We start from the raw sequence: 14129 nt of genomic DNA, 5'->3' as shown, positions 1-14129 counted from the left end.
AGGCAGAACTGGATAATTGGAAAGGCAGGGTAGACACACATCTGGGACTGAAGGAGCTAGAGGTGCTGGACAGAGAACAAAGCCCTCCACAACTCTAAAGTTTTCCAAAATGTCATTGTATTAGCCTATTTTATAGATGACAGAACGAAGGGGAAATCTTCTGGGCTCTTAGCAATATGCCATGCTTGAACCCTGATACATGTATTTTAAGCATGTTACAGCCATTGAGGACCTTCTGGTCACCCGATTCCTCATTTTATAGATGTCGACACAGAGCGTGTCTCACCAAATCATCACAGAGCTGATGACTTAACCACTAGGTGTGCATGAACATTAGAAATGATGCAAATCTTTCAGAGAAGGGTGAATTGGCTCTTAAACTCCCTTCCCACTAGTTGACCTCTAACAACACCCTCCCATCCCCCCCAAAACACACATGTTTTACTTTGGTTTTAATTGTAAGAAATTTAGTGAAGACAGGGACCATATTTGCATTTGGCAGAGCTAACTATATTGCTGACAATTAACTCTTAGTGACCCCACAATAAATATTTTTCAATTGAATTGAATTGCATTAAGTTGTCAGCTTATTTTTGAGTAATTTCCCATTATCTTTAAGTCACTTAAAAAAAGAGAAACTTACAGAAAATAGAGGTTTTCAGGTTTCTAACCTCTCTATCTAAAGATAAATACGGTTTGAAAAAGCATGAGCCACCTTCTGTCAACATGACAAGCATGTTTGTGTCATCTGGATCCACCTAGGAACTCTGTGGGTCTGGTTTGCTTTCTAAAGCCACATTAGTGCTGTGAGACTCATTCTCACCTTAGATTCTACACATAGCTTTAGTGGAGACTAGATAGGTTTTATCAAGATATTTTCCTAACAGAATTAACAACCAGTCAAGAACCATGCTTTCTGGTAAAAGCCAGTGAGTTACAGCCCAGCAGGCACCTCTCCACAGCTGGCACTCTGCTCATACTGAATCTGGTACTTCATCACAGTTGGCATTTCGTGCTCCTCTGTCCTCATCCACCTCCCACATGAAGGAGTACTGGAACATTATCTTCCTTCTGTATAGATGAAGGTCAAATTGTAACTCCAGCTGCTACTCCTGCTGACGGGCTGCTCTGACTAATGATGACTAATGTTTTATAGAGGAGCGTGAAGAACCTGCTGTGGATACCTTTTTAATGAGATCAGGGTTCATTCCTAAGTCCTTAGTTTCTCACTTTGCATTTTTTCCTTTGGGATCTCTTTCACTCTCATGGCTTCAGTTTCTCTCTGCATGAGAATAATTTGTAGTGTTGCCTTTCTAATCCTGGCCTCTACTATTTATACTCCTCAGCCCACGTGTCCCTCACTTCTTACTCATTCACTCACTCGTTCATCTACTTATTCATCATGAAATAGTTATTGAATGACCATTTCAGGCCCAGCATTGTCTTTCTGGACAGCTTATTTGCTAAGACAATGGTAATAATTGATTTTGCTGAATCTGCTACACCTGCTTCCTCTGTCCCCACTCCCTTTTTTCCCTCTCAATGACACAGTACCCTGTGCTGAGCTTATTTATCCCCAGGGCTTCTCCTATTGTTCAAGACTTCTATATCTGCTTCTAAATCAGCCCATTCTTCCCCTGAGGTCTAGCCCAAGTGTCCACCTGTATCGACACTGATCATTCTACAGGGTTCACGTCCAATAATAAATGCTGCCTCTTTCCCCTAAAGCTGCTCCACCTTCAAAACTCCCTGAACTGTAAATGCCACTAGCAACCACCCAGTCCTCTAAGCTGGAAATCTGGGGCTCATCCTAAATTTGTCCTTTTCACCCTTGTACACATTCCATCAGTCTTGTAGGTTCGCCTTGATATCTCTTGTACTGACATCTTCTCTCCATCCTTGCTCCTATTGCATTCAAAACTCCAGAACCTCAAAACTTCTTGGCTCTATTCTTGCCCTTTCCAATCATTCTTTCTAGTGATGTTAGAGAACTCTTTTTAAAGCATAAATTTGAACATATCACTTTTCTTTTGTACTGGTATCCCATTTGCTGCAGAATGAAGTCCAAACTCCTTTGCACAGAAGGTGCTCCATGATCTGGCCGCCTGCATCTCCAGTCTTGTTTTTTATGAAGTCCCATTTCACATCCCTCTCTCCACCTCTGCCCAACTCCATTCACAGTTCTCAGAATACCTATGTTTGACAATGTGATATTTGCCCCATCATGCCCATTTCTACCAGGAATTCCCTTCCCATCCTGTCTGCCTGGCAACAAATAACTTCTTTTGAAGTCTTAGCCCAAGCACCACCTCCTCTACGAAATGGTCTCACTACTCTTTCTCTTCTAGGTAGAACTGACAAGTCTTATCTCTGTGTCTCCCATGATATCGTGGCTACTGCCCTATCACAGCACCTAGAATACATTGGAGCTCTTTCTTTTGAAACTTAAAAATTATAAAATTGATTTACTGAAAAAGCAGTTTAAGAATACCCAGTTAAAATCTTATCCCAGTGCTATCCAATACAACCAAGAAGCAGTTTAGCACTTTTACATTGGGAACAAGGACATAAAACAAGAAAGACCACATTAAGGCTGTGATTCAAACTCAGAAAAAGAAAAGATTCTTAGGTCTTCTTCAGGTCGATACAGAGCATACAGAGCACTGTGTCTGTCATGTACCACACTCTGGTCTGCTGACTGGGATATAAGAATATAAGTCTCTGGAGGGTAGGGGTCATATTGTGTGTCTTTACATCCCCAGTGCTCACCAAAGTAACAGGCATTTAATGAATACCTTCAAAGATTTAATGAGTGCTTACCAAATAAATAACAGGGATATTTATTATGAAAAAGCATTCTATAGTTTGATATTTTGTTTGTTTTTTAAAAATTAGTTTTATTGTTAGTATGGCTAATGTATTCCATTTCCCTTCAATGGAAAATCAGAACATGAAAAAGCCAGCTTATATTTTAGCATGAGACAATGTTAGTTTATTGACTATAACACTGTAAAAGAATAGATTTGCAGAATTTTAAAACTAAAGCAAATATTTTACCTAACCTTTTCATTTTACAAATGTACCATGAGGTCACAGATAATTAATGGCAGAATTGGGCTAAGATCCTTGTCCTATGCCTTGTTCCCTGTCATACTAGTGAAGTAACTTTTATTGAGCTTCAGTTGTGTTCCAAGCACTGCGTTGGGTCAAGTATAGATGTTTTACTCTATGATCTCAATAGATAGATGCAGCTGCCAAGATTATAACCCATATCCCCATATCTTGAATCTTCTCATCTCTCTAGTGCCATCACACATGTGCTGAACATGCACATCTCTTCCTTGGGTCAGTGTGACATATTATCATGTTGTTTCTCTGATCCTGAGCAGCTGATGAGTTTCATCATAAGTCTTCTTTGGTTCTTGACCTTGACTATATCAACTGTCCTCAAAATTGTGCTCTGCCCCATCAATGGCTCCATCAGATAAAAATTTATAAGATGAGCCAACAGTTCCCTTGTTTCTCTTTGTTAGTCTATTCTTCTGGCCTCTCCCACACTTTCTCATCAGGCTGACTGCTGCCCACATGACTTACCCTTAGCCTTACTCTGTGCATTATCCAACTTTCCCATTTACTCATGAAATATCGTTATAACCCAGACACCTCTTGCTCACTTTACCAAATGTTAGGTAGTTAGTCAGGCATGAACAACAGGAGCAAAGGCCCAGCTCTGTAATCACAGAAACTTCCCTTGAAGATCTTCCTTAAGACCTCCCAGAAACACCTCCCTTTTAGGGTTGTTGAATTACCCTAAATCCTAGAGCACAAAGGCCATAAAAGCTGCTGGCTAAACCAGCTATAAATGTATGCACAGGAAGTACTACCCTAACCTGCCCACAACCTAGGCCTCATTAAACCATCATTATAATATCATGACTATGCCTGGAAGTTCATGAATCTAATTATAACAGACTGAATTCTGGGTAAGCACATGCTCAGAAGGCAAAGTGTTATATAGCAGCCAACTGTCTGTCAAGATAACTCACATATGGATCATCTAGGACCTCCCATCACGGCCCAAATATAAACAGACCTTCCCATTTCTGTGTTGCTACAGCTCTCACTGCTGAAAATCCGCTCCTCACTTGGGGCGTATTCTGTCTTATCTCTTCACCTCCCAAATTCCACAGGGCTGCAGCCTTACTTAGCACAGCCCGACTCCTTCTAAAACATACTTTCAATAAATCTTACTTTTACTAAATCTTGCCGACCTGTAAGTTTTTGCTGCATTGGCAGAGAACCGAGAGACAACACACTACACAACACTACTTGACCACTACCTCCATGCAATTGGGGCGATGCCAGATTTCACATCACTCCAGTGGTTAACACAAATCCATCAGTTTATTGTCTCAAAATTACTTAGATTATTAGATTTCAGAAATATTTAATTAGAAGATAGGCTAAATTCACAGTTTTATAGTGAAAAGACAGTTACTTAGCATGATGCTGTGGGAAGCTGAGTGTGGCCCACAGGTGGAAGATAGAATATGATTACAGTTGATTTAAATGACAGTTGTTACAAATTTAATTTTAAAAAAATCAAAAATGCAAAACATAGCTTTTTCAAAAGCCCTGGACATTTAGGAAAGGAGAGAGGTTCCTGTTGAATATTCACATGTTGGATATGCACATTCTGTGTCTTTTATTATTATTATTATTATTTACGCCTACAGCACCTGGTCTTCCTAGGTGGTTTCCCATCCAAGTACTAACCAGACCCAACCCTGCTTAGCTTCTGAGATCAGACCTCAGGATTGTTCAGGGTGGCATGGCCATAGACCATGGACTATGGCTCCACTGGGGCACGAACCCAGGACTTTCTGCGTGTAAAGCAGATGTGTTAATTGCCACACTATGGAACCACGTCCCCTGTGTCTTCTTATATGCCCCAATCCTCTATGGTTTAAGTCAAATGCACCGCGTGCTTTACAGAATGGCAAATGATCATTGTTGATCTATTTTTCTCTTAGCAGCTGTTTCAACTCATATACATAATCTGTCAGTAAGTTTCCTAGCTTGCCAGCTTCATTACCTCTATAGAGAGAAAAAATACAAAATAAGGAAAAGCAGAAAACTACAAACAAATCGCACTTCCTGAATTCTCACTCTATGCTAGACAATATGCTGAGCATTTTACATTTTGCCATTTAATCTTCACAACAATCCTGTGAGGTAGGTTCTCTTACCATTCTGTTTCACATATAAAGTAGCAGAAGATTTAGAGATGAAAAATAATACTTGAAGTCATATAGTGATTGGCAGAGCTAAGATTTTAAAACTAGTTCTCAACCCAATGCTCTTATTCAGTTTTCTTGTATCGTCTACAAACACAATACGATCAAAAACGGCCAATGTAAAACTATGAATAATATATCTCTATTTGACTGTTGAAAGAAAACTAATCGTTTGATGTAGTCCGAGTTTTGTCATTTCATACTTGCTAATATATGAGGCTTCTTTTGTTGTAGGGCTTAATGAGCTAACATATGAAAAGAAAGAAAAGGGGATCTCTTTGGATTAAGTGGGAATTGATATCCAAGGCATGGCTATTCCTCAAACCATAAGGAAATCTGAATAATTAACATTGATTGAAAATGCTTATGATAAAAAGCAAAAATCAAACCCAAACCCACCCAGAAAGTTTACCTGAAGAAATAATCAGAAAATAATCAGAAGGGAAAAAACTTACCCCATGAAACATGATCATGAGGAGATACCCAGAACAACACAAATGTTGATATTTCTGTGGATCATAAATAACCTAATTATTGCCTGAACAGTCAAGGAGGTACTGTCAACGAACCTCTGCCTTCTCTGCCTGCTCTAAGCAGTCTCTGGGTATGCAGGTGCCATACCTGGGGGCTTTCATCTTTTAGGGCTTGCAAGTCTTAAGCCTATTTATTTTTTTCATTACCTCATTCTTCATTTAGGAAAATTAGAAAAACATGTATGCTTTCTCTGTTTTCCCCCTTGACCATTTGTTCTTTCACCTTTGGTAAAATGCTCTCCACTTTCAAGAGCCTTTCGCACTAAAAAAAGTACTCTCACATACTTGACCTACACACCTGGAGAACCACTCACAGATATGTTTTTTAAAGAGTTAGCTTTGAGATTTCTGGAAATAAGAATTGTTTTCTGAAAATACTTATAAAGAGAGAAATCACAAATGGCGGTACTGTAACCCAATTTAGAGGCAAGGATAACTTTCGAAAGTTCTGAAACTTTAAAGAAATAACAAAGGGCTTAAATTATGTTTTCAAATAGTTTAAAGAAATATTGAACAAGAATTTAAAAATAATATTAAAATACTAATAAATATGCGAAATAATCAAAGATCACCATTAAAATGTTGATAAGGGCCCAATGAGATAATTTACTTCACCAAAACCGTTTACTCTTGTTTCTCTTTTATATGATTTATGGCCACTATTTTACATAGCCCTCTCCTTTTCTTTCTTTTTTTTTTGCATTATGATGAGAATAGAGAACTATATGGTATAAAAGCCATTAGGAACCTAGCACCAAACTTGCACATTTTTGAATCCATAACTGGAAAGGCATTGGATGAGTATAAATTATCACTGTTATATTCATTATCATTATTAAGTCTATTCTTATCAGAGCCAGTTCTTTTTCCAGGCACTTAGGACACTATTTTAAAACAAAATTGTTCCCACATCTTTTAAGCTTACAAAGACTTGGTACAATCGACTTACAGAAGCAATTGTTCTCCTGAACATTTAATATCACTTGGATTAAAATCATGTAAAGCCCTAGATTGCCTGAGTCAAAGGCCAGTTTTACACTAACATTTTCTCATTCTCAGTTACTGCAGAGTACATAGATTTCATTGCAAAATAGAAAAGTTTGTTCAGTTGGTATTTGTATGGTTTTGGATTTATCTGCTGCATCTGGGGATTGAGGTACAGGAGCAATGAACAGTGTAGTAAAGTTTATGTAGGAGGAAAGAAATTATTAGTCATTTCCTTAGAATAGTTGAAAGGAGAGTTTTTACCCAGAGTTGACTTCTAAGGTGAGTCAATATGTTATGTGGGCTAGAAAGAAAGATCTCCACTCATTATTCTTCATAATCATTTACATTTTACAAAGCGAATCATAAATTCTCTTTTTGGCTTTATTTCATCAAACTTTTTTTTTTTTTTGAGAAGAGTATCAGTAAATAATAGACATAGTTTTCCTAACTTGCTTTATTTCAAGAGTGTCAATTCCAAAGAGGAAAAGCATTATGGTAAGTGAGAGTTTCTGGAAATTCATGACCTTTCTGCCCATTACTCAGGTTCAAGACTCTACAGCTGTCAGTCATGCCCCCCGTCCCACCCCAATCCAGCTGCATAATAGGCCCTGTAGGTCTGATTTCTCCTCTCTTCCTATTTACTCTCTTCTTTGCCCACTTCCAATTTACTCAGAACCAGCTCAGTTGGCCCAGGCCTAGCAGACACCCAGAAGCAAATTTGCTGCCAGCTTGCACTTTGGGGCACTATTTCCCTGGAGTCCCTTTTTAGGACATCGCACTACTACTCTAAAACCCAATGTGACCACTCCCCCAGAGGCCAGCCGTCAGGCCGCGGGAGTCTTTCAGAAAGCTTGTATTCTTACTTCCTTATTTTCTGAGATTTCAAGTTTTTATTTACTCACACCAGCTGGCTGGCTCGTAAGTCCATTGCTAGGAACACTGTGCTCCTGTTATCATCAATAGAATCAACCTAGATGGTTGCCTGTTGAAGGCCTTTTCCCCAGTTAATTTTTTTTTTTAGCATTTATAAAAACCACGCTCATTAAAAAATATCTTTTGAGCACTTACTGTGTGTCTGTCTTCAAATGTTCATCTCTGTGTACCTCAGAGTTTTAGAAATAAGGCTATTTTAAGGCATAATTCCAAAAGTGAAGTAGCCTGAATACTGGTTGGCGTAAGACTTACTTCAAAATCAAATCCGCATTTGATGAAGGCTGGCCAGAGAGAGGCCAATTTTTTCCTGTACACCCGATCTGTGAAGCATTGTGGGCAAGGGCTTCATTTCACCATAGTCTACTTCCTTCCACGTGATTAAAATATTTTTTGAGCACTTACTATGTGCTAGGCAAATTAAAGTTCTTTTAGTCTGAGTGTTCAATGCAGATGTTGGTTTCTGCAGTTCTTTGCACCTACAGCCATGCCACACAACTCCAGGGGGCACTGTTCACATAATAGGTAGTCTAAAACAAGATAGTGCTTCTTAAGTTATCTCTGGTAAAAGACCAGTTTAAAAAAAAAAAATCTCTAATCCATCAAGAGCCAACACATTTGGAAAAAAATTACTAGAAAATTTAAAAAATCCAAGCCCCAACTTAAAAAATTATTTGATTCAACAGATATAAAATTACTTGAGTTAGTTTGCTATATAAATTTTGAATGCTTATTCTCAATTTCTTGTCTTTTTTTGAACACTGGTGACAACAGTTTCTGGCTGATACTGGTCCTTGGGCCACCCTCTGAGTAGCACCCACAGTTCTAGAATATAGATTCAATGTAAATGGTACTCCCCAGCGTTGTCCAGGATTGAGTTCCTACCTGAGCCCCAGGCATTTTGACAGTTTAATTGTATGTCAGAGAACTGGAGGAAGTGTACACATGTACAAAAAAGAGGAGAGGGCAGCAAGAACTCAGAGACTTTGGTACGATAGGCAAATTAATTGGTTATAGACAAAATACAAGGCATCATTGTCCTTATTTAAACTTTATACCCTAGTCTTACACCAACTTAGAGCTGGGACTTCACATCCATGCTCATTAGTGATCCAATGCCACAGCGGCAAATGAGACCTTTTTCAGTCAACTCAGATTTTCTGGCCAAAGTCCAATTTGGCTAATTGCCTCTGCCTACATGAATGCCTCCCACCACAGAAATTATACTTCCCCTCTTCAACTACTGTGTAATGACAGTCTGCCTTTGAATAGCTACCATTATAAACTTTAGAGGAAACTACCGTTTTCTGCAAGATAAAATAATAATAATAAAAAAAAAAGCTTGTGTGTGTCTGTGTGTGCAATCCTCGGTGAGGTTTATGAACATCCAAATGGCTTCTCACAGAAAAAACTGTTAGCTAAATGTACAGTCAGGATGATACTTTTATCAGAACAGGAATTTTACTGGATATTTATACAGCAAGGCTGTGGGACCACAGAACCCAGCCTTCTGTAAGTAAGATGCAAAATGCCAATAATTTCTGGAAGGACATGATTAAATGTATGGATTTTAAAGTTGGACTTTAGTTTGATTACAGATATTCTGTGGGACAGCTTAATTAAAAAGAGAGACTTAAAAGATCTTTAAGAAAAGTTTAGAGCAAAAGTTTATTTAAGGCTTCCACCTCTCTGCACAAATTTGGTGTTCCTATTCTTTTCTGGTACAGTTGGTATAAAAAGGGCTGTAAAGTATAACTCTCTGAATATTCATTTAAAAATAAAAATAGACTTCTTAACTACTTTTTCCCCCTTTTCTCAATCTAATTCCACATTGTTGCCAGAGTCGTTTTCCTAACACATGTTCATCATATAATTCCCTATGAAGCATCTATATTTGTTCATCGTTTCTCCTCAGGGCAAGTCTTGCCCCTTCTGCTGGGCTTGGAAAGCCCTATAGGATGTCTTTATTTCATTGACCCAACATTAGCTCCAATTACTTCCCAGCATGAACTTTCATTGGAATTGGGCTGCTCTCCAAAGAATGTTTCTGACTGCCCCTGGGCTTCTCATCTCTAAGCAATCATGGTGCAAGAAGCTATTCAATGTGGGAAGTCTTTTTCCTTTGCCTCCACTCTTTTAACCTATAATCTTTATCCATCTTGAGTCTCACCTTCAGATAAGTCTTTTCCTAAAGTCCTCTCACTTCTATTTGTATCACAGGATTTATACTTTAAGTATACCCTCTCTTCTATTGTTTCTCCTTATTGCATGAGCGTTAGCTCCATTTCCTAAATGAAATGATGTACTCTTCTTAAGTAGAGAGCATTTCCTCCTTCATGTTGTGTGGAAAGCCTGGCTAATCCTCCCCCCACCCACCATTTGGCACTTCTCCCCATCACCTGGGGAAGGTATACCAAAGAAGCACTGTAACAACTTCTTACTCAGGTGCTTTTAAAGATGCTTAAGAAGAAGCATCATCAATCATTGAGAACACCTAGATCAGAGGCTGGCCAACTTTGTTAATAAAGGGCAAGATCGTTAATATTTTAGGCTTTGCAAGCTATGTGGTCTCTGTTGCGATGACTCAGTTCTGCTGTTATAGCACTAAGTAGCTATAGACAATACATAAATGAATGAGTGTGATTGTGTTGATAAAATAAAATTTTATCAACATTGAAATTTATATGTCATATAATTTTCACATATCAAAAACAGTATTCTTTTGACATTTAAAACATTTAAAAATGCAAAAATTGGATAACTAACCTATTGCAGTAATTACTTTGTAACATATACTTGTATAAAATCACAATGTACACCTAAAACTTACACAGTTATATATCAATTATATCACAATAAAGCTGAAAAAAATTAAGAGCTATTCTTAGCTCAGGAGGCATACAAAAGCAGATGGGGGACCAGTGGGTGGGCCACAGTTTGCTGACCCTTGACCTAGATCATCATTCCTGAAGTTGTGGTCCCTGACCACGTACATCAAAATCAGCTAGAGTAAGGAGTTTATAGAAAATATAAATTCTGGACCCAGTGAAGCAGAATTTCTGAGCTCATGAAGGATACTATCAAACAATGGTGAACCCTCATCTCAGGAATGGCCACGATGTTTTAGCTTTTTGAGTTAGGGGGCTGGTAAGCAAAGTTACAACAGGCAGGGGCAATGACAGAACAGGCTCATCAGGAAACTTATAAGACTTACGACCTAAGCGGGGAAACAGGGACTCCGGGCTTTTAATTAGTATTCTGGAATTCTTTCAGATGCAGGAAATACAAAACCTGGGGAAATTCTGAGTGTTTGTATTTAAAATACATGTTATTCAGAATATCAATAGATGTAGCAAATCTTTATTTAGCTTAAATCAGTAAAAATAGAAATGTATTCATGGGGAGGAAAAGAAACACATTCTTTATTAAATATATTGTGTACCAGACTAAAATGTAAAAAGAAACAATCTTTATGTTTCTGCCTCAAATGAAAGCTTCTGTAGCTAAGGCCTTTGTTATCTGTGGCAAATTCAGGAGAAATGATTTATTTCATTATAAGCAAACAGTTCTGAAGGGAAGGTATAATGTATTTCCTAAGACTTTGTATAAACTCATTTACCTAATACATGGGATTATAAAAAAAAAAAAAAACATCTTCTTGAGGAAGAAGAGGCCCATCTAGAGATAAAAAGCTCTGGGGCACTGACCCATGGAATGGTGAGGCTGGAATGAATGTTTAGTCTGATCACAACCTGCATTTGCAAGTGGTCCCAAACTCTAAGGAAGATATACCAGGGGAACAAATAGGGCTCAACGCTAACTTCCAGCACTTAGCCAAGATTCATTGAGAATCTCCTTTGTGTCAGGCACTGTGTGGATTTTCTTGTTTAATCCTCATAATAAGTAGCTACATTTTGCAAGTGAGGAAACTGAGTTTTGGAGACCTCAAGGACTATGTCCAAGATCACACAGGTCAAGTCAGGACCCAGATTTGAGCTCAGGGCCTGTGCTCCTAACAACTATACTAGGTCACCTCCCAACACCATCACATCAAAAAGGAAATCAGGCTCTGGTGTGTTTTCTTTCACTCTAGCTGAGGAAGAAACCAGAAACTGGGCTCTTTGTGGACTCTGGACGGATGTGCTTAGCTTCACGTCAAAGAGGCCAGTGCTCCAGTATGCCTCCTGCTAGGTTAGGAAGAGGCATCCCCAATCATCTTAGGACACTGAGACCGCTCTGGATCACCCTTGCCAAGGAGGCAGATGATGTTTTTTCCCTTTATGGTAATGTTTCTTTGGGAACCAGTGAGCAGGGTTCCTAATAGGAAGGGACAATGACAGAGCAGGCTTCTTAGAAATAAATCTTTCTTATAAGACCTCCACCCCCAAAAAGAGACATCAATAGGGGCCACTGCAGGCTTCATCAGAGAGAGAGAGAGCCTGGGTTGTGGCAGAAGTGGAGAAGGGTGTCAGATGAAAGCTAAGATTCCAGACACAGATTCAGAGGACATTGTACCATTCTGGGCCAAGAAATCCAGCAATACCCAGAACAGAAATAGGTCATGCTTGGAAAAAACATTATTTGAACATGGCTGTGTTTAACGTGCCTAAATTAATTGCTAGTAAACTGTGTATATTTGAATTAACACATTTTTTTTGTCCTTATTAATTTTCCAGGTTCAAGCACGTCTTCAAGTATGGCTCAGGGGAATAACACCAGAACTAATTAGACCAAAAACTGTGCTTATCTCCTTATGCCTGATGAGGGAGAGCAGATAACTTCTCTCTAACACTTGACAATGCTATTTTGAATTAAATTAAAGTACTTTCAGACATTTTGGAGTTAGAGTACAATGCTACTTTTATGATATAACAATGACAATTTAAAGTCTATGAGTGGTATACAGAGCCATTTTTACAGCATATTATAATATTTTTAAAAGGCAGGAGTGATATGCACAATTTGCGATCACTTCCTTTGGGAATAAGGCTTTATTTCTCTGTTAGAATTAATGTTATTTAGGCATTTTACAAGAGGTGGATATATGCTTTTGAAAAGTTTTTTTCTAGTACTTTTTAGCAAATGTAAAATTTGTAAACAACTTTACATTATACGTGTGAACTAAAGTTCGCATTTTCCATCTATCACACTGATTACTGTTTTTGATAAATAATTTCTCAAATTTCTGAAGGAGTAAGTCTAAATTCTAAGCTGTGAAGCAAAAATATCAAAAAGGATCTCCTTATTCATTGAGACTTTCAGGAGTAGCTCAGGAAATTCATTCTTTTGAGGAAAAAGAAAAAGGAGGAATAATGGGAAGCCCCTTATCCCTTCTGATGCCAGCTCAGATTTTGGGTATCTTTAGGTTTCTGTGAAAACCCCAAAAGCATGACTTTCCCTCAAGGTGCCTGCTGTCTCAAAAGTTTGCTTGCTCACTGTTTCTTTCTGTGCCTTCCTCAGGCAGTTTTTCAGTGTATTAAGACACAGGCCTCGAAAGGGTCATTAACTGGTTTTCATAAATTCCTACAGGTTAGAAACGTTTGTTGAAGTAAGCTTTTTTAGACACTGTAGGGAAGGTCTTCATAAATTTGGTATAAATCTTTTCTATTAAATTAGGAGATTCTGTCACTGGGCCAGGATCAACCATTCTATAGCCCAAATTGCATGTATGAATATGTGAACTTTAATTTGAACACAAATGACCTGGGAGACGATTCAAGATGCAAATTATGATTCCGTAGGTCTGAGGTGGGCTGAAAAATTAGCTGGTCTCACAGGTAATGAGGATGGCAGTCCTTGCAAGGTGCTGCTACAAGGTACCTGACAAGGCAGCAAGGTGTGTCAGAGGCAGAAAGAAAATAAACCAGGGCAATGAGCACAGAGAAGATCCCTGGTTATGGGAGTCAGAATATTCTTCAATGAAGACACTACAACTTGGAATTTTGGATGGGACTTCTTTGGATATGTGTACCTGTCCCTCAGAGCAGGATGTTTGGCATACCTGGCACCAGGGCATTAAGTGCCAGTTAAGAATCCAGTTGTTATGACAATGATGGAAAAAAGCAGACAGAATAACAAACAAATTCAAGTCATGCATTCTTAAGTTAAAATTACTACTAAGAACAGATTTCTAATGTTTTATTCCATCAGACAAGCACTGTAACACTGTTATGTATTCTTAAAGGTTTACCGGACAAGTATTGTGACTTCTACCATTGCATGTTCCTGGCACCCTCTTCAAATAGCCTTCCTCACATTTGCTCACTTATGACAACAAAGTCCTCCTTCCTTCCACTCCCCCGAAGGTATTGCAGGGTCTCTTTTCTCTGATCTTTTCCACTTTGTTGAACATGGAGCAATTCTTCGAAGGTCCGTAGGCTGA

General features: G+C 38.5%; 1 protein-coding gene and 1 pseudogene across 2 annotated transcripts in view; both read right to left on the bottom strand.

Annotated features, from left to right (window-relative positions):
* Positions 1-14129, bottom strand: part of MAGI2 (membrane associated guanylate kinase, WW and PDZ domain containing 2) — a 1217785-nt gene that overhangs the window by 178141 nt on the left and 1025515 nt on the right. The gene's annotated exons all lie outside the window — the stretch shown is intronic.
* On the bottom strand, positions 4728-4843 carry LOC120591982 (uncharacterized; annotated as a pseudogene).

Source organism: Pteropus medius, unplaced genomic scaffold, assembly GCF_902729225.1.
Source record: "Pteropus medius unplaced genomic scaffold, Ma_sr-lr_union100, whole genome shotgun sequence".
Taxonomy (NCBI): domain Eukaryota; kingdom Metazoa; phylum Chordata; class Mammalia; order Chiroptera; family Pteropodidae; genus Pteropus; species Pteropus medius.
The sequence above is the reverse complement of the archived record's forward strand: the minus strand, read 5'-3'. Positions and strand labels throughout refer to the sequence as shown.